Source organism: Pelodiscus sinensis, chromosome 1 (assembly GCF_049634645.1).
Source record: "Pelodiscus sinensis isolate JC-2024 chromosome 1, ASM4963464v1, whole genome shotgun sequence".
NCBI lineage: Eukaryota > Metazoa > Chordata > Testudines > Trionychidae > Pelodiscus > Pelodiscus sinensis.
In genome coordinates, this window is record NC_134711.1 from 162,519,769 (window position 1) to 162,547,011 (window position 27,243).

The 27,243-nt window shown below is 47.9% G+C and overlaps 1 long non-coding RNA gene across 2 annotated transcripts; it reads left to right on the forward strand.

Annotated features, from left to right (window-relative positions):
* Positions 1 to 5,305: 5,305 nt before the first annotated feature.
* Positions 5,306 to 27,243, forward strand: LOC142826906 (uncharacterized). 2 transcript variants are annotated; one of them, XR_012901165.1, is made up of 3 exons: positions 5,306 to 5,350; positions 7,299 to 7,495; positions 25,201 to 27,243. It is a non-coding gene; the product is annotated as an uncharacterized LOC142826906 (long non-coding RNA). The 2 variants fall into 2 exon arrangements; XR_012901163.1 differs by lacking the exon at positions 5,306 to 5,350 and adding an exon at positions 6,832 to 6,950.

Below are 27,243 nucleotides of genomic sequence, written 5' to 3' on the forward strand. Positions count from 1 at the left end.
CCTTGGTGGTAGTGGGAGTGCAGCTGTCCCACTGCATCTAGCCTGTGGTGGCTGGCAGTGTCTTCTAGCCCAGCTCTCACCTGGGCACTACCAAAATGGGGAGTTTTAGGGGAGTGCTTGTTACAGACACAACCTTAAAGGATCCAACCACAGCACAAGATACTTAGCACAGTGTGTGATAGGGATGTTAAATTTCGATTAATTGACTAATCGAATAGTCGCCAGGCTCCATACGGCATTTTAAAGCAGCAGTGGCTCACAGTGCCCGAGGTCAGTGGGGAAGTCCCCAGCTGATCCTGGGCTCCACGCAGCACTTCTGCTCTGAAACACGGCATGCAGCCTGGGGAGACCCCATCTGGCCCCAGGTTCCACACGGTGCTGCCACTTTGAAACGCCCTCTCTTCTTTCCCTCCCCTTGCTGCCTGTTTCTGATAGAGACAGCAAGGGGGGGAAACAACTAGTTGACTACTGCGTTGACTATCCGATAAGCATTTGCTAATCTGATAGTTGACTACTTGATTAGTTGTTCACAACCCTAATGTGTGATGCAGAAGTGCTGGTACACTCTGTGCTGGGTGATGGTTTCTCACCTTAAATGCCCCACACCTGAGGAAACCCACAGAAAAACGAATGCATCTGTTCTGTTTTGTCCATGACCCGTCTCTCTCCTTCTGCTGTCAGTCCCCCCATCTTCTGCCCTCCTGAGTTGTACTCCACTGTCTGAGAGTCCTGGCAGGCAAGACCATTACAAGCCTTCAATGCCTGGGTTGGTTACAATCACAGTACTCTCAGTCTCCACTTGTATGTCCGTTCCTTAGAGCCCTGATTTTTGTTTGTTTTGCTCAAGGCTGTTTTCTTTATGTTGTTTTTTTTTCCTTTTGCTCATTCTACAAAAATGAAACATAACTACAGGGATCCTGTTCACAGCATGAAGTAGCCAGCATCAGGCCCTGTGTGAAACTCCCAAACATGCTGAAACACCTTTGGTTCAATGTCAGCCTGGTGACAGGGGTTGGCTGATGATTCTAGTGACCTCTGTAACTAGGCCATTATTATGGAATGACTGAGTAAAAAGAAGTGATTCTGGGAAAGGAACATATCGAAGGGGGCCTGTATCCCAAGAATGGGGGCCAGGAACATGGAAAGAACAATTAATTATTGAAAATACTACTTGTAACTAGGAGAGATACTTGCCAACACTGAGTACCAGCCTTATAAATCTGGACTGCAGATACTGTATATACCGACTGTAATTTTTGTGTCGCTCTTGATCAGGGTGGGCAAAAGGGCCTTGGTGGGCTGTATCTGACCAACGAAGGCCCTACTGCTCCACCACCCCCAGGCCAATTAGGACCTGGGGGCAAGGGAGCGCTGGAAACCTTCTCCAGGTTGCCCCCGCCCTGTGAGCAGTGCGTGGCACTTGAAAATGCTATGTGCTCCTGGCAGGGTGGGAGGAAGCTTTACGTGCTGTCCCACCTGCCAGCCTTAATTGGCCTGGGGGTAGGGGAGCTCGCAAAGTCTCCTCTCGCCCTTCCAGGAGCACACATTGTTATGAAGCACCAGGCGTTGCTCGCAGGGTGGGGACAGAGCGGAGAAGGCTTTGGGTGCTCTCCCGCTCCTCAGGCTCTGGGCACCTTGGAGGAACTTGGGGTGGGGGCAGGGCTGGCCAGAGGCATGGGTGATCTGGGCAGCTGCCCAGGGTGCCAACTGATGGGGGGGCGCCTGACGGCAGCTGTAAGGGGCGCACAGCGTCCCTTACAGCTGCCATCAGGTGCTGCGCACCCGGCTCGCACGGCGCCAGCTTGCCTGCATTGCTGTGGCGCCGGCCAGCAACGCCCTTCCCCCCACGGCCACGGCACCCTACATGGCCTGGCACGTGCACCAGCAGCAACGGCTGGGCTGGACTGGGCCGTGCTAGAGCCGTGCGCTCCGGGGGCGGGCCCCGGCCTGTGTTCCAGCAGCCGTAGCCGGGCCGTGTATGCTCCATGAACCCCAAGGGCGGGCCTGCGCACCATAGGGGGGCGGGCCCACTCCCCACAGGTGGGCCCGCGCATGCGCCGTGTGCCTGGGGGTGGCACTGCATGCCCGTGCCCGGGGTGCCAGAATGCCTCGGGCTGGCCCTGGGTGGGGGCAAAGGCACTCCCTCACCCCAAGACCAATCATTGTCTGGGGGTGGGGAAACCGGAAATATCTTGTGCCCCCCCCCCTTCTGCTTGATGCCCCACCCCTTCCTGTGCAGCCCAGGGCCACTTAAAAAATGTTCGAAGTGGCCCCTGGCAAAAAATTATTGCCCACCCCTGATCTTGATGCTGAGTGCTCTTTCTGCTCAGTTTATAACGTCAAACTATCCCCAGACACCCACTTGGCATGGGCTACGAAGACTTCACTGGCATCAGTTTGGGGTGGGTGCAGTACTCAAGAGTTAGGCAGCTCTTCCCAAATGTGTATCACTAAATGATGTGCCCCAGACTACCACTGTCCTGTCCACGGCATGTGTAGTACAGGGAAACTATTTCAGGGCTGTCTGGTGGTAAAGTCAGGCATCTCCATTACTTTGGGCCAGACACTCTGATGTAGCTCAGTGGAAGTTAATGGCCCCTCACCAATTTACACCCAGCTGAGGAACTGCCCACACTGGGCACGCTCTAGAGTCAGGCCAGAGGTAAAAGCTCGAGGAGGTAGGCAGTCAGGGGGGATAGCTGGAAGGGCAGGAGCCCAGGGAGGAGCTCCTGAGCTGCCCCAGCCACCATGCATGCCACCGCAGCCATCCCAGGAGCCATGCCCGCTGCCGCAGCAGCCCAGGAGCGCACCCATAGCCCTAAACGCCCCGCGAGTAGCCCCCACCGCAGCCTCAGCGATACCACGGGGCATGGAGAGCGCTGGACTGGGTCAGAGCTGGTAAGCAGCCCACAGAGGACCCTGTACAGCGGGGGAAGAGGTAGGAAGGAGCCCAGGGCGGACCTCCGGGAAGTCGCGTGTTCCGGCAGGCCTCCCCGCTGCCCAGGCAGTGAACACTTTCACCACCATCAGGGCCCTGGGTTGGGACCCGGTGGAGTGGGAGGGCTTACCTAGGAACCAGGCCTGAAAGCTGCCTATGCCCTTGGAAAGGGCTGGAAACTTTGGGACTAGGCCGAGGGGCCGTATTTGTCCCTAAGCCAGGGCGAGTCCGCGCTAGAACCGGGGCTCACCCCTCGACAGTGTGACTTAATTTGGGTTTGTTTCATGTTAATAAATGTCCTAAAGCATGGGGGGTTGCTGAATGTAAGCCTGGGTGGCGTATTTCTGTTGAGGGCAAAGGTGCAGGGCACCTTGGCCAGCAGAGGACAGAACAGAGAATGCCATTTTGTAGGCTCCCCGGTGCTACTGCAATACCATCACTAAATGACAATAGCACAGAGGGATGTTGTGCGACTTTATTAGCTAATGTTTAAGTGCTTTGAGATCGGAGAATGGAAGGTGCTAGGAGAATGTGGAGCCAGGTAACAATGTTCATGAATTCCCCAAGGGGCCGGGGAGAGGGAGGGGAGAGGAGGAGGGCTGAGCAAAGCCTGCTAGACGCAGGAAGAGCTGTCTGCTAGCTGTCCCCATGCTGCAGGAGCCTGCTGTGTCGAGAGCTCCCATGTGCTGAGCTCAGAGCATGCCAAGATGTCGGCAGAGGCTTAGCCCTGTGCCCTCAGCTCTCCTCTGAGAGCAGCATATGGCTCAGGTCAGCTCTGTGAAGGCTTGTGAGGGTGACTGTTAACATCTCATGGGCGCTGCTGGGGTGTTCCCCTTGCCACGCCAGACAGTGCTGTCTGATTGCTGCCAGATTCATGCTGGGGAGCCGACTGAGCGTGCTAAGATGCACACACAGTCTGTGCAGCGCACCACGGAGAGGCTGCTTCAGCAGCTGAGTACTTGATGAGATGTGTCAGCTGAGAGGGGGTCCGGGGGAACAAGACACCCCCCTGGGGCAGGAGACAAGCGACACCAAGCAGCCCTCGGCCCATCAGCAGCAGGGAGATGCAGACTTTTATAAAGTCAGGCCCGTGGCCCAGACATACCAAACCAACAAAAGCATTCTGGGCGTGCTAGCGCCACTGTGATGCCAGGGACTGGTGCCTTCCTGGCATGTGCTGGCGGGGGTGGGAGGGGAGCTGGTATGTGGAGAGACAAGGTGAATGATGACTGGATCAAAGCTCAGAAGGAGAGGGGGTGTGCTGGGCAGAGAAGGATGGGCCCTGGGGACTCTCCTGGGAAGCTCAAAACTCAGAGCTAGACTGAGAGCAGAGCATGGAGTCAGAAATCTAGGGGAGCTCCTCAGTGCACAGAGCCACCTGGAGCCCCCACAGGACTGGCAGGGGTAAGCACTGAGCACTGGCTAGCTGTGAAGTGCTAAGACACCCTGAATACAGCACCTTCCAGGGGCACCAGCTGTTGCTTTAACATTTTGTATTTAGTGGGCCCGGGACCGTAGGATGCATCTTTCCTTGTCCCCTAAACCAGATCTACATAGCAGCTTACCTGCTGCTGACAACTAAACTGAGCACTGTAAGGAGGGTCTGGCTGGCTCCTGTGAGTGTTTCTCTTACCAGCCTCTGCCTCTCTGTAAGCTGCCTTGATCTGAACAACCCTGCTGTGGCTGGAAGTAGTCTTGCCAGACTTTCCCAAGCCTATGCCAGCCATACTCCCTCTTCTCCTGGGCTATGTGTACACTGGCGGCTTCTTGGGCAAGAACTCTTGCGCAAGAAAACGTCCACACTGCCATGTGCGAGCTGTGCTTTTGCGCAAGAGCTCCCAAGGCAGTGTGGACGCTCTCTTGCACAAGAAAGCGCTCGTGCCATTTTAGCCATAAGGCTTTCTTGTGCAAGAAATCCCTGCTGAGCGTCCACACTGCCCTCTTGCGCAAAAGCTCCTGCACTAGAGGGCTTATACCTGTTAAAAAAGAGCGTAGCTCTTGCGCAAGAAGCCCTCTCTTACCTCGCCGTACTGTACATTTCCTTGCGCAAGAGCGGGCGGGCAGTGTAGATGCTCTGCAGATTCTTGTGCAAGAATGGCCGTACTTGCGCAATAAGCTGCCAGTGTAGACATAGCCCTGCACTTTGTGTGCACCCCTTCTTTGCCAGCCTCTCCCAAGCCCTTGGCAAAAGCAGGCTCTGTCTCTTGCTTGCCCAGTGTGAGGGGGTGGCTGCCCGCACTGGTCTAGCAAGGGTTAAACCCAACCCTGAGAGAGGGCTGAGATTGTGGAGCCCTCACCTGTGGCAGGTAGCAGCCAATTTAGGCTCAGCTGGGGCTGTTTATATAAGAGCTGCTGGCGTGGCGGAGAGGACATTCTTGGTCTAGCTGTGGAGCAGGAAGAGCCTGGCTGCAGGTAGGCTAGTGAGGGCACCTGTGGCAGAGCAGTTCTGGGGAAGGGCAGGCAGGGAGTCTGGACAGGCAAACTCCCAGGATGGAAGGCCTGAGGGTACTAGGGCTACAGGGAGGTAGCCAGGGCAGCAGAAGGCAGCAGCTCCACCCCCCTTGCCAATGATGAGTGGCCATTTCAGACTGTAGTTTGTCCCTGAGGTTAGAGCCTAGATGGAGACTGGCAGTGGGTCACTGGGACGGCTGGGGTTCCCTGGGAGGGGAGGACCAGAGTTGAGGCGCACTGCTGCAGGGTAGTACTGGGAGGAAAGGGCACGGTGGGCAGGAAGGGATATGAGGCCTGAACCATTCAGAGGACAGGTAACTGACAGACACACACCAGCCAGAAGAAGGCGCTCTGAGGCTTAAGAGCTGATTCCCAAGGAGACCTGCAGGAGGCGCTGTAGCGGTGGGTCCCAATGCCTTACAGCCACACTCAGTTGTTCGAAGTAGTGAAGGGAATCCTAGTCTGCCTGGAGCTTGTTTTGAAGGAGCACCACCACTGAGGGGCTGCTGCTTGAAATTCCTCTGCCTAATCAGAGACAGGAGGCAAGGGCTAAGTTCGGAGCACCTGGCCAGAAAAGTCATTCTACAGTGTGATGGCTTTTGAAAATGTTAATGGCATACTCCCCCCAAAAGCCATGCCTTGGCCCCACCCCCATGTGACACTGGCCCATGCCCATCTTTCACATCCCTGTACAAACCCAGCTCTGGTTTCTGCCTATAAACAGGCACTCAATAGCTACTTGAGCATCAACAAGCTCCTGACACTTTGGGCTTTGACCGCTCTAACAAAGTGTCGTTAGCAGGGTTCATTCGTATTTGTAAAGTGCTTTTGTAACCCACTCACTAGTGTGGTTCACTGACCAATGCAGTGGCTCTTAGACCACTTACAGCAACAGATAAGAACAAGAGACCTCTGCAGCCTGGGCTGAGAGCTAGCTGCTTTTTAGTTCAAATGGTAGAGGCTCCTACACTGAAATCCAGAGGTCCCAGGTTCAAATTCACCCAGTGGTGGTTACACTTTCAGATCAATAGATGAGCGATGTATACTTTTTATAATGGGATTGCTCCCACTCTAACTGTGCAGAAGATTTTTCATACCAACCTTGTTTTTTACTTGCTGCCAGTGTTGAAAATTTCACCCTTTTGATGCTCTGCAGCTGATGTTTGGGGGGAAACAGTCCTGATCATGCTGCATAATGGGATAAAATGGTTCAAAGGAATCTTACTCTGAAAACTGGGACCAGTTACCCGGGGGTGCAGTCTGGCAAGAGAAATGGCAGAAACTCCATTGTCTGGCACACCCAGTCCTACATGGGCAAACACATTGTTGGAAACAGTCTGCTATTAGCAGAGGGGAATCTGCTAGATTTGACCTAGTTTTGTTGTGTGGTTGTTTTTTTTTTCTTTCTCATCTCTGATTCTACTGTTTAATACTCTGCTATTAGGTTCAGTAATTCAAGGGGTTTAAACATAAAAGGATAAGTCATAAAAGAAAACACGTCCTTTCCATGCATCCCCAACAGGAAGAGAAAAGACAAACTCGCATGACAGAAGCGCTCAAGGTATTTTAGATGTGCTGAAATGGTGTTTAAAGAGGCTGCTGGAAACAGCAGGGTTTCTAGATGACAGTGCAGTGCCATCTGCTGGGTAACTTATGGTAAAAGTAAAAAAATGTTGTCAGATAGGGGGACCCTGAAACAGCAGTGTAAGGACTGGGGACACCTTGCTACCTCTTGACAATGACGAATGGTTCTGTCGCACAAGGCTCCTAGCTCAAGCCATATCACTTATTTGTGTGAGTGGCCACTTACTTTGATCTCGCCAAACACACATCACAGCATGATTTCCCTGCCTCTCACTGGGAGCATCTTCTCTTCTTTATTTTCATCTTGATTATTTTCTCTTTTCAGGTCAGTTTATTCCCAGTGAAAGGCTGACAGCCCTGGAGATTGACAGCATCTGTTTACAGAGAGCAGGTGCAGCGTGCCCGCGCCATCGGTGTAAACTTCCCAAGGCAACCACACCAATGTACCTCAACCTGACTCCCAGGGCCAGAGAAGAGTTTGGTCTTCATGGTGCATTTGACCCCCCTGAGTCTGTCAATAAGGTGAGGTGTCTGATTAGTATCAGTTAGGGTTGGTGGTTCATGTGCCGTGGAAACCTTGTACTTTGGACCGAGCCCCAAAATGCATTTCTACTAGCCCACTTCATGGTGGCAACTTAAGCGCTCTACCTGGCTGAACTGCATGTTACCTGGTTATCTAGAGCCAGCGAGTGCCAGATCTTATTCCCAGTCCCCTGAGCCATCCAGCTCTAGAAGTGGAAGTAGGTCTGAAGTAAAATCTTGAAAGTGACTGTGTCTGAACATAGAGGAAGCTCGGATCCAGGTCTCGGCTTTACAGATCATCGCCCATTTCTAGTCAGAAATGTGGCTTTATCTAGTATTTAAAATTGCCCAAGTACAGTAAAACTCCATTGGTCCGGCATCCAATGCTCCGGCACTCCTGATGGTCCGGCACCATCGGGAACCCGGAAGTGCTCCGGGCAGCTGGACAATTGGGGCTGCTCTGCGCCCAGCTTCCCCGATTCAGCCACTGCTGAAACTGACCAGTGGCTGAATCGGGGAAGCCGGGGGCAGAGCAGCTGGGGTGCTGCTGGGATGGTCCCGTAGCGCTGTCCCTCGGGGCTGAGGGACCAACCCGGCAGCACCCCAGCTGCTCTGCCCCCGGCTTCCCCGATTCAGCTGCTGCTGAAACTGACCAGCAGCGGCTGAATCAGGGACGCCTGGGACGGAGCCGGACTATTGGAAGGGGGGGCTATGAGGAGTCTGGGCATCCCCCCCACCTCACTCCAGACTCCTCATAGCCCCCCCTTCTGATAGTCCGGCATATCTGATAATCTGGCACCCCCTGGGTCCTAAAGGTGCCAGATTATCGGAAGTTTACTGTACTTGGTTGTTGTTTGGGTTTGGTGTCTCGCTCCCCCCCTCCCCCATGCTAGGGGGCAGGTCTGTCATAGCTTTGGTGGTCTCCACCCACTGAACTGGATTGTCCCATCAGATGGGCTGATTGGTGGATTGCCCAGCCCCATCCAGGCTCCCATTCTAAGACACTTGTAGCCCTTGGTTTGCAGTGCAATGGACAAACTCACCTAGGGAAAGGGGGGATAACTAATCTCATTTCTCATTGTGTTGCTTTTCCCTGTATTCTGTTCTTAATCTCTTCCTCCTTGAAGTGCCATCTACTCGGACTGGTCTGGTCTCAATCTTCTTTCTGTATAAACTCCAAAATGTTCCTGTCCCAGGAGAAATGTCTCCCTAGGGCTACTCTACAGTGAAAGGAAGGTCAAAACTGAAAGAGCAAGACAGGATGAGATAAGCAAATTCTGAGCTAGCCCCTGAGGGCTTGCATCAACCACACCAAAAATGGGAAAGAATGGTTCCGCGTCAACATATATCATCGTTCCTTTTCATCTCCAGCTCCTCGAATGAGACTCTTGTCCTCAGTTGAAAAAAAAAAAGGAGTGACTTTGACCTCTGCTAGTCACAGGGATGTGGGAATTTCTGCCATTGACTCATACAAAACTGCCTGATGTGTTCCCTCATTTTCCAATAGAGGGCGATTAATGAAGGAACCTGTGGTTTAAAAACGACATACTTCTTGGGTCTTTCCTTACTTGCATCGGTGTCCTTAAGTTGCTCTCCAGGCAACAGACTACAGACAATTCTAATCCACCCTGTGCACCTAATGGGGGTGGGGAGGATGCAGTGCTGGGCCTCTAGTGGCACTGTCTGCACAAATGGACTCGCTTATAAATGAATTTATAAGTTGAAATTGGCCTATAATGAGAGAGAGATTGAGCAAAAATGACTGGTAGCTGCAGACCACTTAGGAATCTGAGATCTCAGTACATTAAGCAAAGCCAGAGGGAAACGCTAGGTAATGCAAGCAAGGCAGTCAGGCAGTGAAATGTGCTCATTGCTGACTAGGAGGAACTAATACATGGGCGTCTACAGGTGTGACCTGCTCCATTCTCTTCTCTGATGGAGTTGTGGCCTGTGATGCCCGTATCAGAGCACCTAGTGCCCCATCCTGAGCAGAGTGGATCCCTGTCGTGCTCTTCACTTTTTCTTCTTGACGTCCATTACTGATAATTTGGCAATTTACTAGAACAGGCTGAACCTCACTAATCTAGCACCCTTGGAACCTGACTAGTGCCGAACCAGAAAATTTGCCAGACCATGGGAGGTCAATATTGTTTAGCAGCATTCCCGACACTTCTGTTGCTTACTGAGCTCTTAGAAGAGCTAAGGTAAATTAGAGCTAAATAACAGCTCAGCAAGCTGAGAGCCAGGACTGATAGCAGTAAACAAACTTCATGGGACTAAAGGAAACTTGGCCACACCCTTGATAAATGGACATCCAGCTAACTAAAGTCATGCCAGACTACAGAAGTTCCTGGATCAGAAAGTGCTGGACTAGAGAGGTTCAACCTGTAATTTATATTTTCAAAACAACTGCTATAGCATTCAGTTTTCTAAAAACAGAACACTCTCACTAGCCCAGTGCTGCAGTCAAACTGCTCTCAGCAGCTCCCGCATCCCCTTGGTGGCCTGTGCAATAAAGACAATGCAAAGGAGGATAAGCATGTCAATAAGGAAACACATCATTGGGCTGGGTATATAAAACAAGCTATCATGAATGATTTAAAATGAGGCCAACTGCCAGCTCAGTGCCCTTTAAAGTACACAGGCTCAAATTTATCCTATGAAGTCTGGAATCACGGAAGGATCTGATTTCATCCATCCTGTTAAACTATGATGTCTATTGTGATAGATTAAGATTGGGAGCCCGCTGTGCTAGGCACTGTTGACGCACACTGAGAGGCAGTCTTTGCCCCCAAACAGCTTGCCATCTAAATAGACCCAGAGTGGGAGAAAAGGCAGTGCTGTTGTCCCCACTTTGCAGCTGGATAATTGAGGCGCAGACGGATGAGAAGACTTGGCCAAGGTCATGCAGCAGGGCTATGGGGAAAATGAGAATTGGAACCAGATGTCCCAGTCTAACACCTTAACCCTAAAACCATCCTTCTTCTCAGTGAGACACGAATGTGTTTTGAGAGGCCATACAAAAAACCAAGGCTGGGCCCTGGCTCTTCCTAGCGTGCCATAGGAAAGTAAGCTGCCCTCCTTGCACACGCAAAGCTGATTATCTGCGTTGGGCTACTGACCCTTTGATGCCTTGTGCAGTCAGGCTTCGTGTTGCTCTTCCTCTCACTATTCAGAGTTGATTAGCATATTCACGCTGCTTACTGTCATGTGCAGCTATAAAATATGCTCTCAGACAATTGGTCGGGGAGATTCCGGAGACAATTAATACAGAGGAGAAAAAACTGCATCGGCGTGAAGCATTTCAGCTTCACTATTCAGCTGACATAGCTCAAAGCTAAAAGGTTTTCAAATATCTTCTGTAAGCAGAGAGGAAGAATCACGTGCAGTGGAAGAGAAATATTGGAAAAGAGAGAGGGGTATGAAAACTCATTGCTACAGCATCAGCCAGCGAAAAGCAACACCCATTGAGAGTCTGGTGCCATTTCCACTGGGACCAAGCCAGAGAGGTACCAAGTACCCACAATTTCCATTGATTTCAGAAGGAACATCCATGGAGGTTTCGCAGAATGCTGGGCCCATCAGAAGGCAACGAACGGCAAACCTCTCGTTCACTTGGCTGGGACCAGCGTCAAGTCCGGAGCAAGAGACTTTCATCACCAGCGTCCCACCTGATTCCAGCTGCTAGGTTATGGCATAAAGAAAAAGGGAACATTTGTGATTAGCTACTATGTAAACCCATGTAGGTTGGCCACCAGAAACTATTCTCTGGATCCTGTTGAACTTTGTGGGATGGATAAAATGGGCCTGAATGACAATGTCTTGATTTTACAGTGCCCCAAATCTGACTACTGGGCTTCTGAGGAACCATGACACATCCAGATTTGTCCACTGCTCAGTACTACTGATCAGAGTATACTCCCCTTGGCATATGCTCCAGCGGAGTAGGATGAGGGATGTCTGTCAGGGATCCAGAGTAGCCGAATAATAAGGAATGGTAGGCTACTGCTTAGCTGGGGAAATGGCATACGTTCTGCTTTGTGCTGGAAGGCATGTGAAGCGTTAGGGCCTGAGGTATTGAGCACTAATGTTTCCTGCTGAACTCAATAAGAGCAGTAGCTCAGGCCCTTTGCATAGCTGGCCAGTCACTTTGTAGCTCTCCCTGTATCCAGACTCTGCTTCCGGGTTGTTACTGACACAGCCCTTACCTCGGAAACCACAGGTCCCCCTGCACCACAGCACGACATAAAAAGAACAAAGGGGAAATAAATGTTAAAAATGTAACTTTTTTGGCGTGTCATCCTTCCTCCCCACTGTCTGAGCGGTAGGAAGTCCCAGTAGGAAGTATTGCCCCATGGAGTGATGCTGGAGCAGATTTCTTCTCTTGTCCTCTGGCTTGCAGTGGAGGCATTAAGCGATAGCTGCCTAGATTATCCCCACAATGCACTGCCACCATGCTGTCTGAGCGGAGCTAGAAGCGTGAGCTTGACAGTTGTGGGGCACAAAAGCTACTGCACGGATGCAGAATAAATGGTTTCTTCTGACCAGTTAATCTGAGTGAGTGAGGCTCTAACCTCTGACAAAATTGCATTGTTGAGGGACTTGGGCCTAAAAGTGCAAGAGCCCAGTTTTCCCCACCTGGGATGTGAATGACCCCATAGGTACTGACTCTGTGGGTGTGCTGGGACTGGACCACCCATGGTAAAAATAATGGGTACTCAGCAGCCCTGTGGATCAGATCTCACCCCTGGTGTTTTCCACTCAGTGTACAGATGTGGTCTCCTCATCCCAAAAAGAGATATTTTGGCCTTGGAGAGGGTTCAGAAAAGGGCAACTACAATGATGAGGGGTTTGGAACGGGTTCCATATGAGGAGAGGTTAAAGTGACTGGGACTTTTCAGTTTAGAAAAGAGGAGACTGAGGGGGGATATGATAGAGGTCTATAAAATCATGAGTGGTGTGGAGAGGGCCGATAAAGAAAAGTTATTTATTAGTTCCCATAATAGAAGAACTAGAGGACACCAAATGAAATTAATGGGGAGCAGGTTTAAAACTAATAAAAGAAAGTTCTTCTTCACACAGCGTGTCATCAGCCTGTGGAACTCCTTGCCAGAGGAGGCTGTGAAGGCTAGGACTATAACAGAGTTTAAAGAGAAGCTAGATAATTTCATAGAGGTTAGGTCCATAAAAGACTATTAGCCAGGGGATAGAAATGGTGTCCCTGGCCTCTGTGTGTCAGAGGCTGGAGAAGGATGGCTGGAGACAAATCTCTTGATTATTGTCATCGGTCCATCCCCTCTGGGGTACCTGGTGCTGGCCACTGTCAGCAGACAGGCTACTGGGCTAGATGGACCTTTGGTCTGACCCAGTACGGCCGTTCTTATGTTCTTATGTTCACCCACTGCAATCAGCTATTCAGCATTGTGCAGGAGATGCTAAGGGGTTTGAGGGAGGTGTAGGGTAAACTGAGGCAGCCCTAAATGTGCTAGTAGGCCTCTAAACAGCATAACTCCATTCTAGGATTAAGGCCTGGGAACACCACAGTCAGGATAAGAACTGCAAACAGTAAAAGACCCTGGGCACCATAGCAACCACGTTCTAAAACACTCAAACTGGGTCTCAGTTGGTAACGTAACACATTTTGCTTAAGATAACATTCATAAAATTTGCTTAAACTGTCTTGCTTCACTCCTAGATAATAAGCCTGAGAACCAAGTGCTGCACCAACTCAAGGCCATACCCGCCTGCTATAGCAACATCATCTATGCAGACTAAAATGTTATTACTGTTTTGCTGACATGTTTTGGCATTTAAACAATAACCACCTGTATATTAATTAACAAGCTGTTACTTTGCAATGGGCGAAAATATTATGTAATCTTTAGTAGTTCTATTGGCTTATGTGCTCATTTCGTCTTGCTGCTAGACCTATCAAATCATTTTTCCTCCGTCCACCTGCTAACTATATAATCTATTGTATTGTGTTAATTAACCAGTGTTCACCAGGGTAACCCCTGCGTGTCACTCCATCAGCTGATGTATAATAAATCCTCCGCTTGTTTTCACCTGCATCCAGAGTGTCCTGGCTTATTTCCAACAGTTTGGGGGCTCGTCCGGGATTCAGGCTTGTGAGCTGATCGGGAGCTGGAGACTGAAACCCAAGAGAGGTGAGTATATTTAATTTACCACCTCATTAGTTCTAGGGGTTGACGTCTCTGGTTTCCTTCAGACACATCCTGGTTCCGTTCCCATTTGAGGCATGAGATACCTGGATGAGGGTGAACCAAGTATATGAGGCAGGCCTGAAAGAGGGAGGGAGGAACATCTAACCCCCCCACTGGGGACAAGCACAAGAGGGTTGTGTACTGTTAGAACTAAGGGGCTCGTTACGGAGAGACTGGATAAATCACCAGGGAGTGATTGAGCCGTACGTTAAGCTCGGGATTGGCCGAGTACGCAAGGCGGCAGGCAGCATGAACTGGTGACCCACTCTCTCATTGCACGTAACATTGTAAGACCTGGCGGACGCCCCCCAACAGGCACTTAACGTACACACTCTCGCATAGTGCAAATCCCCGCCAGTAATTGTGAAAGTACCAAGAGACACTACAAGAAGAAAAGACCGTACGGCATAAGCCCACACACGGAAGTTCGGGGGAAAAAGGCTGATCCCTAAGAGTACGTCTAAAAGGCGAAGCTAAAGAGGGACAGTTAAGTCGTGTGTGGACTCCCCGAGGAGGTACCAAAAAGCAGAAGCAGGGAGGAAAGCCGCGCGCAGCCTCCGTAAGTCAGCCGGGTCGAGAGCAAAGTGCCCGAGCCCGAGCTGGAAGTAAGTTAGCCGGGTCGAGAGCAAGGTGCCCGAGCCCGAGCTGGAAGTAAGTTAGCCGGGTCGAGAGCAAGGTGCCCGAGCCCGAGCTGGAAGTTAAGCCCAGCCAGATTGGGAGCCAAAGCACCCAAGTCTAGGACTGGAAGAGAAAGAACCCAGCGCCTGTCCGGAGGGACTGGGAAGGTCGGACGGTGAGCTGTAGCTGTTACAGCTGGAAAGTGTGATCCGCTGAACCTCTGCGTTTTCCGGACCACGTGTTGTGTGTTTGTATGTCATACCCTGTCATTATTTGTTCAATCCCAAGGAGTGCTCCTTTTCCTGCTAGAGATAATCCTATTTCTCCTACTGATAGTATGTTAAAAACCACATTTATAATCACTCATCTGAATGAATGCAAATTGATGTATAAGGAGTGAATGCCGCTGACAAGGTCTTAAATGCAAGGGGAGGTCAGCCGAACCTTGAGGCCGAGCGGATATGTGAGGGAGTGACGACTCCCCTTATTTCATAAGCTGCTAATAAAGTCTGACACTCTAGACGCAGCAGACCCCTTCTTTGGAGTGTGTAGATTTAGTTTCTTATAAGCCACTGAACAAACAAGGAGTGGACAAAATACTCCCCTGAATAACTAAAATGAATGGGGATTAGTCTAAGCATACTGCAGAAAAGCACCCACTATATGTATGTGCATCATGGTCCAAGGACCTGTAAGCATTTAACAGATTAACAGAAAAGAAATTAAAGCCCTGAAGGATAAAATTGAAGCTCAGAAAAGCAAAAAGAAATCCTCCCTATGGTAAGAAATGTAACTTACAAGCAGCAGTGCCTCTGTGCCAAAAGAATGCACGAGGAGTGAGAGGAAAGGATTTCTCAGCTGGCGCACCCATATCAACTGTGCTGCCTCTCCCAAGCTTAGAGGGGGAATTTAACACATTACCCCTTTACTCCTCTCTATGCCCAAACCCATATGAGCTATACATCGTTATAGCTAGAGAGCAGGCATGAAAGATAACTAAAAAGAATCAGCTCTTCCCAATGAAAAAAAACGGGCTCTAGTAACAACTTTGCCCGATCCAAAGCAAATAAACTTAACAGCTGATGGGAAGTATTCCTCCAAATTCTCAAGGAAAGAATGCCTGCCGACCATCAAGCCATATTAACCCTAGGCATTTTAGTTCGAAACATTTACACAGAACACAATACAAGAGTAGGAAAGTCTGCCAACCAACTTCAGGAGATTCTCAAGGCCTTGTTAGCAAATAGATAACTACAGCCTCTCCGGCTGGAATCGCAGGCAATTCAAGAATGTTTCACAACGCACGAGCAGAGGCCGTCCAGAGGAAAAAAAAAAAAAAAAAAAAAAACAGTTAAAACCCTTCCCTCACACGCTGTTATAATTAGCTTGAGGGCGTGGGAGGAAGTAACCTAAAAGCCACCTTAAAGGCAACTGGTAGAAATTAAATTTAAAGATGTAATCACCAGAAGCTAAATCTGCCCTAACAAGGGGACACATTCTGCAACATAAATCTCCTTATAGAGCATGAGCAAGTGATCCACCCCAGAATCAGCAGCATAGATCAACTGCTGCAGCATGGATATTATAAAAACCCTATACTAAGAAGTTTAAAATTAATAATAGCTAACTGCAATAATACACAATTAGATTTACATATTGAAAAGAATAAGGAGGTGTGGGGGCTAATTGGAAAGCCCACTCTCCTTACTAAATTAATATTGGATAAACTTGTGTCATTAGGAAAGGTCATTTAGCAGGAATCAAGATAAACCATAAGAAAGAAAAAGAGAGAAAAAAAAAAAAAAAAGCATAGTAGAAAGTAAATAAGAAATTCAATTAATACTTAACTGGTTAACTGTATAGCAGAATAAAATCTATACATTCAATCCTTATGGTTAAATTTACTCTTTAAAAAACAAACCATTGTTTTAGGAATCCAAGCCCTAAAACTTCACTGTGTCTCTGTTCAAGGCTGAGTTGATAGCACTTTTAGCTTGCTTTCAAATCCAAAGTTGTGTCTGCAAACTGCCTGTCTGTTCTAGAAAGGGGGGAGCACTGTCCCTCATAAGTAAGCCTGTAACATTGTATATGATTCTTTTCAGGAAAAGAAAACCTTTTGCTTGCTAAAATAGTAACTAGCAAGTGCCTTGTTCTAAGAAAAAGTTTCTGTGGCAGCAAATTATTTAAAGCTTCACACATTAAAGGAAAAAAGAGCCTGAACTGCAGTACAAGATGGAAACTGAAGCATGTCATCTTCAACTTAATAATTGAACAATGAAGTAATTTACTCAAACCCTCTGAAGCTGGTGTGCAAAACAAAGCATACCATTAGGTAACAACAGGTTAATAAAAATTAGAAAAAAACATCTGCAAAGAAAAAGTATTCTAAATATAATGCACTACCCCAATGTGGGTAGAAATGTTTTCTTGTCTTTCAGATCATCAGAAAGCGCTGGTGCCAGCTGAAGAAAAACAACAAACAACAACAACAAAAAACCATGGTTCTGTGTCATGACATAATAAGTGTGTGTTCTGTCCAAGTTTGTCTTGTGTGTCGTAATTGTAATACATATTGCAAATGTTGTTGTGTATAGGAAATTGTTTTAATAAAAGGATAATTTAAGTAAAGCAGAAGCATGAATTTAAACCAACAAAATTAATAATTGGGCCCAATCAATTAGCAACTCTAAACTTAATCAATTAGCAACTTTAAAATGCAGTAAAAGGATAATAGTTTAGTAATTGTTTAAGCTAGGAGAATGTTAACAATGTCTCCACAGGTAAACAAAAAAGAACTGGAAGAAAGCAAGAAGCGCATCACGTGAACAAAAAAACTGGGAGTGAGATACCAGCCCCTCCCTCACTGGATTGGTTTTGCTTTAATGGCTACATAAATAAAATATTTAGCTTCTGCAAATTTGCACACCAACCATAAAAGTGGTTTGGCCAGAGATAATAACAAATCTATAAGTAACAACACGGGCAAGCGGGACATCAGCATATTTAAGTAAAGATGCCCACAACAATGAGGAAACTAGTAACCTCACCATTGCAATAACAGCTACCTGCCCTGCTACTCATTGGTGCCTGATGCCTTAAAAGGCCTCAAAAATTATGGAATTGCATAGGTTCCTATTAACAAATAAACATCTGTGAACCATGCTTGGTCCTATAAGAGAAACAGTAACTCTAGTCAATATAATGTCTTTCAAGTCACATACATAGAACAAATACACACTACTAGCAATGAAAAATACACGGCCTTGGGCCTCCCCTCATTCACACACAATTATTTTGTTTATTGTAACAACATGAACACTACGAGGACAAAAAATACACAGTCCTCTAAGTTAAAGTTTGTATGAAATATTGTAGGAAAGAAGCTAAACACTGACATCAGGCCACTAAAGTTAAACCCACTAACTCCCACTGGGGCTTACCACTTAAAGCCCAAACAAAGGTAACCCCTAAGGCATGGCTGTCACTTGTTAAACAAGGGCCATTGCTAAATTGCCCTCATTTAAGTTTTATTAACCAAGTTCTTGAGGACAAAATAAAGCCTCCCAATTGTGCATTATTCCCTGAACAGACCCGGCCCAGAACTAAGACAACTGTCACTGGTCCTTACCTTGGTGATGTTCCACACTGGTATAGACCAGCTGTGTGCTAGACTGGCTAATGGAATTGGCAAGTGCCTAATTAGGCAACAACGGGGCTTAGCAGATACCATCGCAAATTGGTTTGGGCCTGGAAACTCTGTCAGTAGCACTTATGTCTAAGCTGGTAAATGGAGTAATATCCAGTGCCTGTAAAGGCCTAGACACTAGCCAAGCTAATCAAGTGAACCTAAATAGTTTGAAGGATCTGTTCAGCTCTGTGTCCACTTCACTAAACCTAACCAGATATTTAAACCAGAAACTAATTAAATTGTTAATTAATCAAACTAAATTAAAGAAATTAAAAGGCCAGTATTAAAGAACAGGGTAAGCTTTAGCCACTACCACCCAGCCCTTATAGAAGTGGTGAGTCCCCATCTTCCCTGTGCCTATCCATGAGAGTGGGGAAGTAGAGACTTATTAAGGACCCAAAGGCCCACCTAAACAGGCCATAGTATAACCATTTGTTTTGGCCCCTCTAGGGGTTCCTCACTCACAATGATCAGAATGGTAACCTCCCTGCCTGTACCAAAGCAAGAGCATATAGATAAAGTAGAGGGCATTGCTTATTCTGAAGGTGTAGAAACCTCCCTGTATCCAGGGATTATTGCACCCACTTTAATAAAAAGTGTACCTGCCCATTTAACATCATAACAAACCTGCCTAGGTTTAATGTGGCTCTCACAAAAAAACAAACATCAAGCTGGTCCAAATAAACGGTACCTACTGGTGTTTAACTACCCAGACAGATCACTCCATCCTGCCCCTCTACATATCCGTCTGTGTGCATAACCGTCCCCCACCGGGCGATCCTGACCGTTAATGGAATGCGGCTCTATCGCACTTCGGCAGGGATGGGTAACTTAACATGAGATCCTAAGTGGCACAGCGGAAGTAAGTACCAAGAGGAGGGTTTACTGGCCCTGCAGGCAAAGATCAAGGAGTTGGTGGCCAATGCCCAAAAATATATCAGGGCTAGCCGTCTAAGGTACACACAAATAGGAAAACACCGTGAACCATGCCAAACACCTACCTCTGAGGCACTCGACCAGGCAGTAGAGGTCAAACCTAAATCATGGGCAGCGCCTTCACCGGCAAAGAAATACCCTGGGAGTGAATTTAGGTAGTGTTTTGCCAAATTATATGGGGAGTTTCAATCATAACATTCATACTGGTACTAATATTGTGCCGTCGCTTCCAGCGTAGAATAAACACCCTGAAATTACTGTATTTGACCTGGCGGGTTAGAGAACCCTAAGGTCAAAAGGAGGGAACTGTAGGGTAAACTGAGGCAGCCCTAAATGTGCTAGTAGGCCTCTAAACAGCATAACTCCATTCTAGGATTAAGGCCTGGGAACACCACAGTCAGGATAAGAACTGCAAACAGTAAAAGACCCTGGGCACCATAGCAACCACGTTCTAAAACACTCAAACTGGGTCTCAGTTGGTAACGTAACACATTTTGCTTAAGATAACATTCATAAAATTTGCTTAAACTGTCTTGCTTCACTCCTAGATAATAAGCCTGAGAACCAAGTGCTGCACCAACTCAAGGCCATACCCGCCTGCTATAGCAACATCATCTATGCAGACTAAAATGTTATTACTGTTTTGCTGACATGTTTTGGCATTTAAACAATAACCACCTGTATATTAATTAACAAGCTGTTACTTTGCAATGGGCGAAAATATTATGTAATCTTTAGTAGTTCTATTGGCTTATGTGCTCATTTCGTCTTGCTGCTAGACCTATCAAATCATTTTTCCTCCGTCCACCTGCTAACTATATAATCTATTGTATTGTGTTAATTAACCAGTGTTCACCAGGGTAACCCCTGCGTGTCACTCCATCAGCTGATGTATAATAAATCCTCCGCTTGTTTTCACCTGCATCCAGAGTGTCCTGGCTTATTTCCAACAGAGGCATGGGGGGCAGGAAGAGGTGGGGAAGTGATAGGAGGCTTGGGAGAAGGGGTGGAATCTGGGCAGGAGCAGAAAGAGTCTGGATGGGGCAAGGGCTTGGGGAAAGGGAGAGTGTAGGGGCGGGGCTTGGGGCAGAATAAAGGCAGGAAGTAGTGGGGCAAGGGTGGGGCATGGTCTAGGGCACAGTGGGGATCAAGCGCCCCTGGGAACAGAGGAAGTCCATGCCTATGAATGACCCCTGGGAATAGCTCATATCCTGTAGAATTAGGGGGAGGGTCAGTCCCTGGAGTTGGCTTTGGGGCTATGCTTCCTTGCCTCTCAGCATATGCAGATCAAGTGGTGGCCAGATGTCTTGCTTGACATGTCTGTACAGCAATTCATTTCCATGCTCTGTTCTCTGCTAAGTGACTGTCCTGCCATCCACATGGAAGAGCAGCTGTCCCCACTTGCTGCTTTTGACAGTTTAGGTTCAGCTAATTGCTTGCCCTCCGAGAACACTGTCTGCCTTGCTCTCAGTTAATCTCACAATGTGTGTTGGCCAATTCCCAGGGTTTGTCAGGCCAGGGCTGCAGAAGACTGCACGATGTCAGAAAGTCATAGATTCTAAGGCCGGAAGGGCCCACTGCGATCATCTAGTGTTCCTGCCTGTATTAGGGTGACCAAACAGTAAATGCGAACAATCAGGATGCGGTGGGATAGTAGGTGCCTATATAAGACGAAGCCCCAGAGTGGGACTGTCTCTATAAAATTGAGACAGCGGGTCACCCAGTCCTGTATAGCACAGGCCATAGAACTTCCGCAACACAATTCCTGCTTGAGCTACAGCACAGAAAACACCCTGCGCTGCTCACTGGATGTAGCTGGAGAAGGATAATCAGAGAAAAGCATCCATTTAAAATGGCCTACTTCCAGCGGTGGGTGTGGAGCAGCAGCTGGGAGCGATCTCTTCCGTAGAACAAAGGGCTATACAGTAGTCAGCCCTTGGCTTATGTAGTATCCACTCTCTCCCTACACCCATGGCTGTCGTTTTTTAATCACTGGACAAAACCCAACCAGATGTTTGCTGTAAAGCAGAGCCAGACTGAGCGGCCAAATGTGTTATCAGTTTCCTTCCACTTCCGCCGCCTCCTCCGCAACAGCTGGACAAGTGGGATCCTGTGGTGTAAAGAAGCTTTTTCCAGCAAGGACTTCATTGGTGGCCACCTTGCAGGATTTCAGAATCCCAGTGGCTTTAGGGTGATTTAGACTAGCAGAGGCGCTGGTCTGATGTTAGTAGCTACTGAACTTTTCCTTCGAGAATATGTTCAAGCGTGTAACACATTGTTCCCTTTAGTTTCCATATAGAAACGGTGGGCCTGATTCTCCTCTTCTTACAACCATGGATGTAAGCAACTTTCCTAGACTCAGTGTAGCTAAACGGCCGTAAGGCAAAGAAAAATGAGGCATCGTGTTTCTCCAAGAGGGAACAGGCTCTGCCACTGACTGACTTCATGACTGTGGCTTCAGCCTCCCTTTCTCTTTCTGCAAAATGGGTCCAATCCTTGCCAGTGTCTCAGGAGCATGTTGTGGGAAGTTCATGGTTGCGAACACATCAGAGTGCCTCACATGACAGGTATCGTATAAGCAAAGTGTGCACTGGAATTTGGCAGACCTGGGTAGGGTCAGAGCTTTGCACTGAAGGTTAGCTCCTCAGCTGCTGCAGTCACATGAGGGAGACTAGGAAGAGCTGGTGTGGGGGTTAAATTTATTCTAGTCAGATTTTGTTCTTGTCTTCAAGTTCACTGGATGTAATGCTGGTGAAAGAGCTACTAGTATGGAGTCCTCTCTCTGTACAATGATGGTGCCGCTCTGGTGAAAGCTTCCTCTGCAATGCCGTACACCTCAGCCCTATTTTGAAGGGCATGTCTAGATGTCAAAAGGGCAGTTCACGTTCCAGAGCCCATTCATTTCTGTGAGCTTGTTAAGTGGAGGTTAAAAACCCCTGTACTAGACCCCTGAAATACTTAGGAGAAGAAAATCAGTGGGGGCATTTTTTATGATACTGGCACTTATCCAGCAGGAGCTGGGCTGAGACTTGCAAATTGTTTCCCAAATATGGTTACGTTTGAAACGAGCCAGCTGGAACAGCTGCCTAGGGGTGAAAGGCCAAGTTTGTGCAATGATTTTATCCATTCTCTGGCTAGAATCACATGAATATAGTTGTAAATACAGACTCTCCCTGGACTCCAGAATTCGGGTTCTAAAATCTCCCTTTCTCACAGCAGCTGGCCTCCACGTCCAGTTTGACTTAGCATGAAAACAGACAGGCTCTGCAAAATATTTCTTACACTCCATGAATGTATAAATCTTCCATCAGTTCTGCTTGAGCCAAAGTGTTAATGTGCCAGCTGCCTAATAAGCTCTTTCTGCGTTAAGATCCATGGAGAGACACCCACACACAAGCCACCAGATAAACTGAAAGCGTGTGACAGAAAGAAAAATAGAACTCATTGTTTTTTGCCCCAAAGCTCAGGTCTCTAGCTGGGGAATTTCGATTAGCTGAACTATTACCTGGGCTCAATTCTGTTCTCCTTGTAGCCCTCCAGCCACTGAAACACGAGCAGCTCCAATTTCTTCTGCTACAGATCAGTGGTCAGGAGGTAGACATGGCCCCATCCCTGCTTTATTCTCCTATTTGCCTTTGACGTAGTTTAGGATAAGCAGAAAAACACACAAGGAATGTGTAGTCTGTCCCAGCTGGGAAGACTAAACCATTAGCCCCATAGGGGAGAGGGAAATTTGAGGCAGCATCCAAGTCCTCATCATAGAAATAAAGAAGATATATTATGGGACATTTCTACCATCTGAGCCAGAGCCGTGATGCAGGTGAACACAGGGCATGCTTGTGGGGATGGGTATGAAGATGATGTAAACCTCGTCTTTGTTCCCCCATCTCCTGGGTTAGCTCTGTACTAGCCCAGTGCCCCTGCATACATTAGAGCAACCTGAGAGGCTACACTAGTGGTAAACTAGAAGACACTACTAGTACTGGACGGGGCAGGGTGGGAGGAGACTGCGTGCTCCCCTCACCCCCAAGCCCCGATTAGACGGGGAGTGGGAGGAAGCATGAAGTCTCCTCCTGCCCTGCAAGGGGCTCGGCACTTAGAGTCACCGGCCAGCTGCTGCTCAGCTGATGGATGACTCTAAGTATGGCGCCCCCTTGCAGGGCTGGGGCAGACTTCACATTCCCCCCACCACCACCTCCCAGACCCTGAGTGACCTGGGGGTGGGTGGGGAGCATATGAAGTCTCCTCCCACTGCCAGGGAGGCAGGTGCCTAGCGGGCACCACCAGCTGTTCTCTCTGGGGGAGGGGCTGGGGCAAAGACTTCATGAGCTCTACCACCCACAGACCAATCAGGATCAGCTAGCAACCCAGAATTGCAGATGTGCAGATGCTGCAGAAGGGAAGAAACATTCTGCCCCCAAGTATTGGTGAGCAAAGGGAATATATGGCTACAGAGAGGCCTCCATTTGCATGTTTCCCACCCAAAATTCCACCTGTGACACCTTGTGTATCACCCTAATTCTACACCAACCCAAAAATATAGGGGATACTAAATATGAACTGAAAAGGGAAGCAAAGAAGAAAAGGTTTCTAACTTAGGCTACATCTAGACTGGCATGATTTTCTGCAAATGTTTTTAACTGAAAAGTTTTTCCATTAAAAGCATTTGCGGAAAAGAGTATCTAGATTGGCATGGACGCTTTTCTGCAAAAACACTTTTTGCAGAAAAGTGTCCGTGCCAATCTAGACGTGGTTTTGCGCAAGAAAGCCCCGATCGTCATTTTTGCCATCGGGGCTTTTTTGCGCAAAACAATATCGCATTGTCTACACTGGCCCTCTTGCACAAAAGCATTTGCGCAAGAGGGCTTTTGCCCGAATGGGAACAGCACGGCATTTCCGCAAGAACACTGACAATCTTAAATGAGATCATCAGTGTTCTTGAGGAAATTCAAGCGGCCAGTGTAGACAGCTGGCAAGTTTTTCCGCAAAAGCAAAACTTGCCAGCCTAGATGCAGCCTTATAGTAAGAAGCCTATTTATAGTGGCAAAAGCTTTGTTCAAGGTCCTCTGGGCTAGTGATTCTCCTCAAATGAAAATGCTGTGGGGAGGACTCCTGCTGTTCTCTGTGGAAGCTGCAGCAGACATCAGCAGAGCTGGTGAGGCACCTTCTATTCCATAAATAAAGCTGAGATGACTCTAGGTAGCACAGCGGTTAGGACCTCAGGGTGGAACCAGGCATCATTTGTCAAGGGAGGGAAGACAGGGCAAGTGCATTTTAGGATTATGCTGTGCACTGACTCCAAAGTGTGAGTGGGATATAGTGGATGGGGGGGAGAGGAGAGAAACATTTGACTGTTGGCAGGGTTGGCAACAGACTTCGCAGGGCCTTGGGCAGTGTGAGGTGTGGGGCTCAGCTCCAGGGCACCTGGAAAGGATGGGGCTAGTAGCAGCCAGCCCTCTGCACCTCCTGGATCTCACTGTGCAGAGATCCAGCAGCAATTTAAAGGGCCCAGGGCTTCAGCTGCTGCCACTGTTAGCAGAGTTGGTGGCCCAGAGCCTTAAATCACTGGGCCCTGGGGTAACTGCCTCCTTTGCCTCCCTTTCAGTAGCCCTGACTATTGGATGTTTATATTGGTGGGTGGGAAGATAGTTAATAGACTAGTGCCAAAATGACTGGGCGGGGGTGGAATGCTTTATTACTCTTAGCTATGGTGTTGCTGTATTTTCTCAAGTTGATGCTGTGCTCCCTTTTCCCCCAGATAACCTCATCGCCACAAGGCCCAGCACCTTCTGCGTGGTGTGGTGGTGTCCATTAATTTTAAGAGGGCCCTCTGGCTGTTTGAACCCAACCCTGGTTGCTGCTGACCACACCCAGAAGAAGGGTTACATACAAAAAGCATAGCTGTTTGTCTAATGACCAATGTTTGCTTTCCTGGAATGCTCTCACAGCCTAGCATGAGAATAAGGAACCTTTGGGCTATGAGAGACATTTTTAATACAGGGGGAGTAGAGGGTGAATGGAGAACATAGCATGATAGTTACTCAGCTACTATACTAGGTCCTATGGTTTAGAGATGCTTAGATATGTGAGCAATTTCTACATTTCCCCAAACACAGGCTGGAGAGAGTACAGAGTGCAGGAAAATCTCCTGCTAGGTTAGATGGTTTACAGATAAGCCTGTGGTCCCAATTACTTCTCATCCTTCTTGCCAACCCAGTGTTTTCTTCTTTTTCTTTCAGAGAAGGCCTGAATTAAATGCAGCGATTACCGTGTTCCGCCCCTGGGAATGGCAGATTTACTGTGAGGAAACTGCACAAGCAATAAATGGTAAAGGAATTTCCTAACCAAACCACACAGCATCCAAACAGCAATAAAATGATTCTGTTCTGCATTGTCACGGCCAGACGAAGACGATACGGAAGCCTAGGAGAACAGATGTTCATAAGGAAACTTTTATTTTACTTTTGAGGGAGAGGGGGAGTGCAATTTCTTCACAGGTGTTATGGGGCTTTGCACAAATGTAACAGTAGCAACCATCAAGCCTTGGAGACTGAAATCTTTGTTCATTGTTAATCATTGGTGTACACCATGTTTTACCAGAGACAAAGGGAAAAGCACTCTTTTCTCCAAATGAGCTTACAATCCACATAGGCAGGGGCCAGGAGATGACAATGCAAGACTCCCTCAGCTCTGCTTGGCTCTGCTCAAGAGGAGCCACCTCTAAAGAGAAGTCTTCCTGGCTCATTTAGAGCCCCGCAAAAACTAACTCCAGTGGTGATAGATGGTTGCATTGCAGAGACACTTGCCCACTGGACCTGCATTAAGTCACCTCCTCCACAACACTTTTCCACACTCACCAAAGGCCATCCAATGGTAACAATTTTCACACACTAGTGTCTGTATTTGGAGTAACAGATTGTGAGGCAGAAGGCAAAGTAGAGAATTAACTGCTTTAATAGAAGCTTAATTCACACAAGCAGAGTAAAGAGTGGTAGTGCACTTTAAATAGAAGTTTTACTGTTTTAGGGGAAGCCCCTCCACTAATACTATAGCCAGGGCATCAAGTTACAAGCATTCCACCATAAAAAGCAAACATATTGATTAAATGTACCCTGCAGTCAGGGTCCATGCCTCAGAAATGTCTGTTTAATGGATGTCACATGGACCAGAGCTACACCATGAGCTGAATGCAAAGGTGCTATCTGTTGTTGCTAATCTCAGGCTATGCAGAGGAGAATTTTGTTTCCAAGCAGGATGTATAATCAGTTTGGGTCTCGAAAAAAAGCCATATAGTGTGTCCATGGACATTCAGTGCTATGGACCCATCCTGCCAAGCATATTGTTGTTGTTATAAAAGAGCCCTGAGGTTCTCTGATGCATAAAACTTTCAAGCAAGCCTGAGTTGTTTTAAATCTTTCCATGAGAATCAAGTAAAATCTCCCATTTCCAAATTTCATCTGTTTTAGTTTGTATTCTTATTCCCCATGCTGGCTCTTCAAGTGTAGAAGGTAGGGGCCCGCAGGAGATTTTAAAGTACTCTGCCCCTAAAGGCTTCTGCTTAAAAAACCCTCAAGGTCACAGATTCAGTTGGGAATTTCTTTCTGTGGGGCACCCTCAAGCTTTTACCCTCCCCCTGGAGAGAGCTTGGAAACAAACTGTAATTTTCCTAATAGCTGACCTAGCAGTTTTAGGCATATGCACACAGACCCTCCTGCCTGCTAGGACACAGGAATCAGACCATAGTCTTTAAAAGGTGATTTTTTTTTAACAAACCAAAGACAACATATTTGGTAAAGCATTACTTGGCAGCTAGATATTACAGAGCAACTGAAAAGAGGCAAGATAAAAAACAGAGAATTGCTTTCAAGGAATTCAGTTTAAAAGTTACAGCATATGGGAGGGGGAGTAGTACATAGGCTCAGCACAGAGAAGTCCAACAAACCCAAAAGTAAAGAAAATAACTTGATCATGTCTAAATCAGTATTCCCTGTTCTACTCACATATCCGTTTTTCCAAGATTTAGTCCTTTGCTAGGCATGGATGTCACTGGAGATTCCATGCCTTGCTGCCTCACTTAGTTCATCTATCTCAGCTTTCATCTGGTCACACAAAGACTGCAACAGAAAGGCCCTGCTTCCATTTAAAAAACCTACACTCTGTTTTCATTGATTCTCCCGGCTTCCTGCCAACACTCCCTGGAGACTCTAGGACCCCACTGTCTGTGGGTTTAACCCTTGCAGGCAATTTAGTTAGCTGAATGGTTGAGATGGTTGAGATGTTCA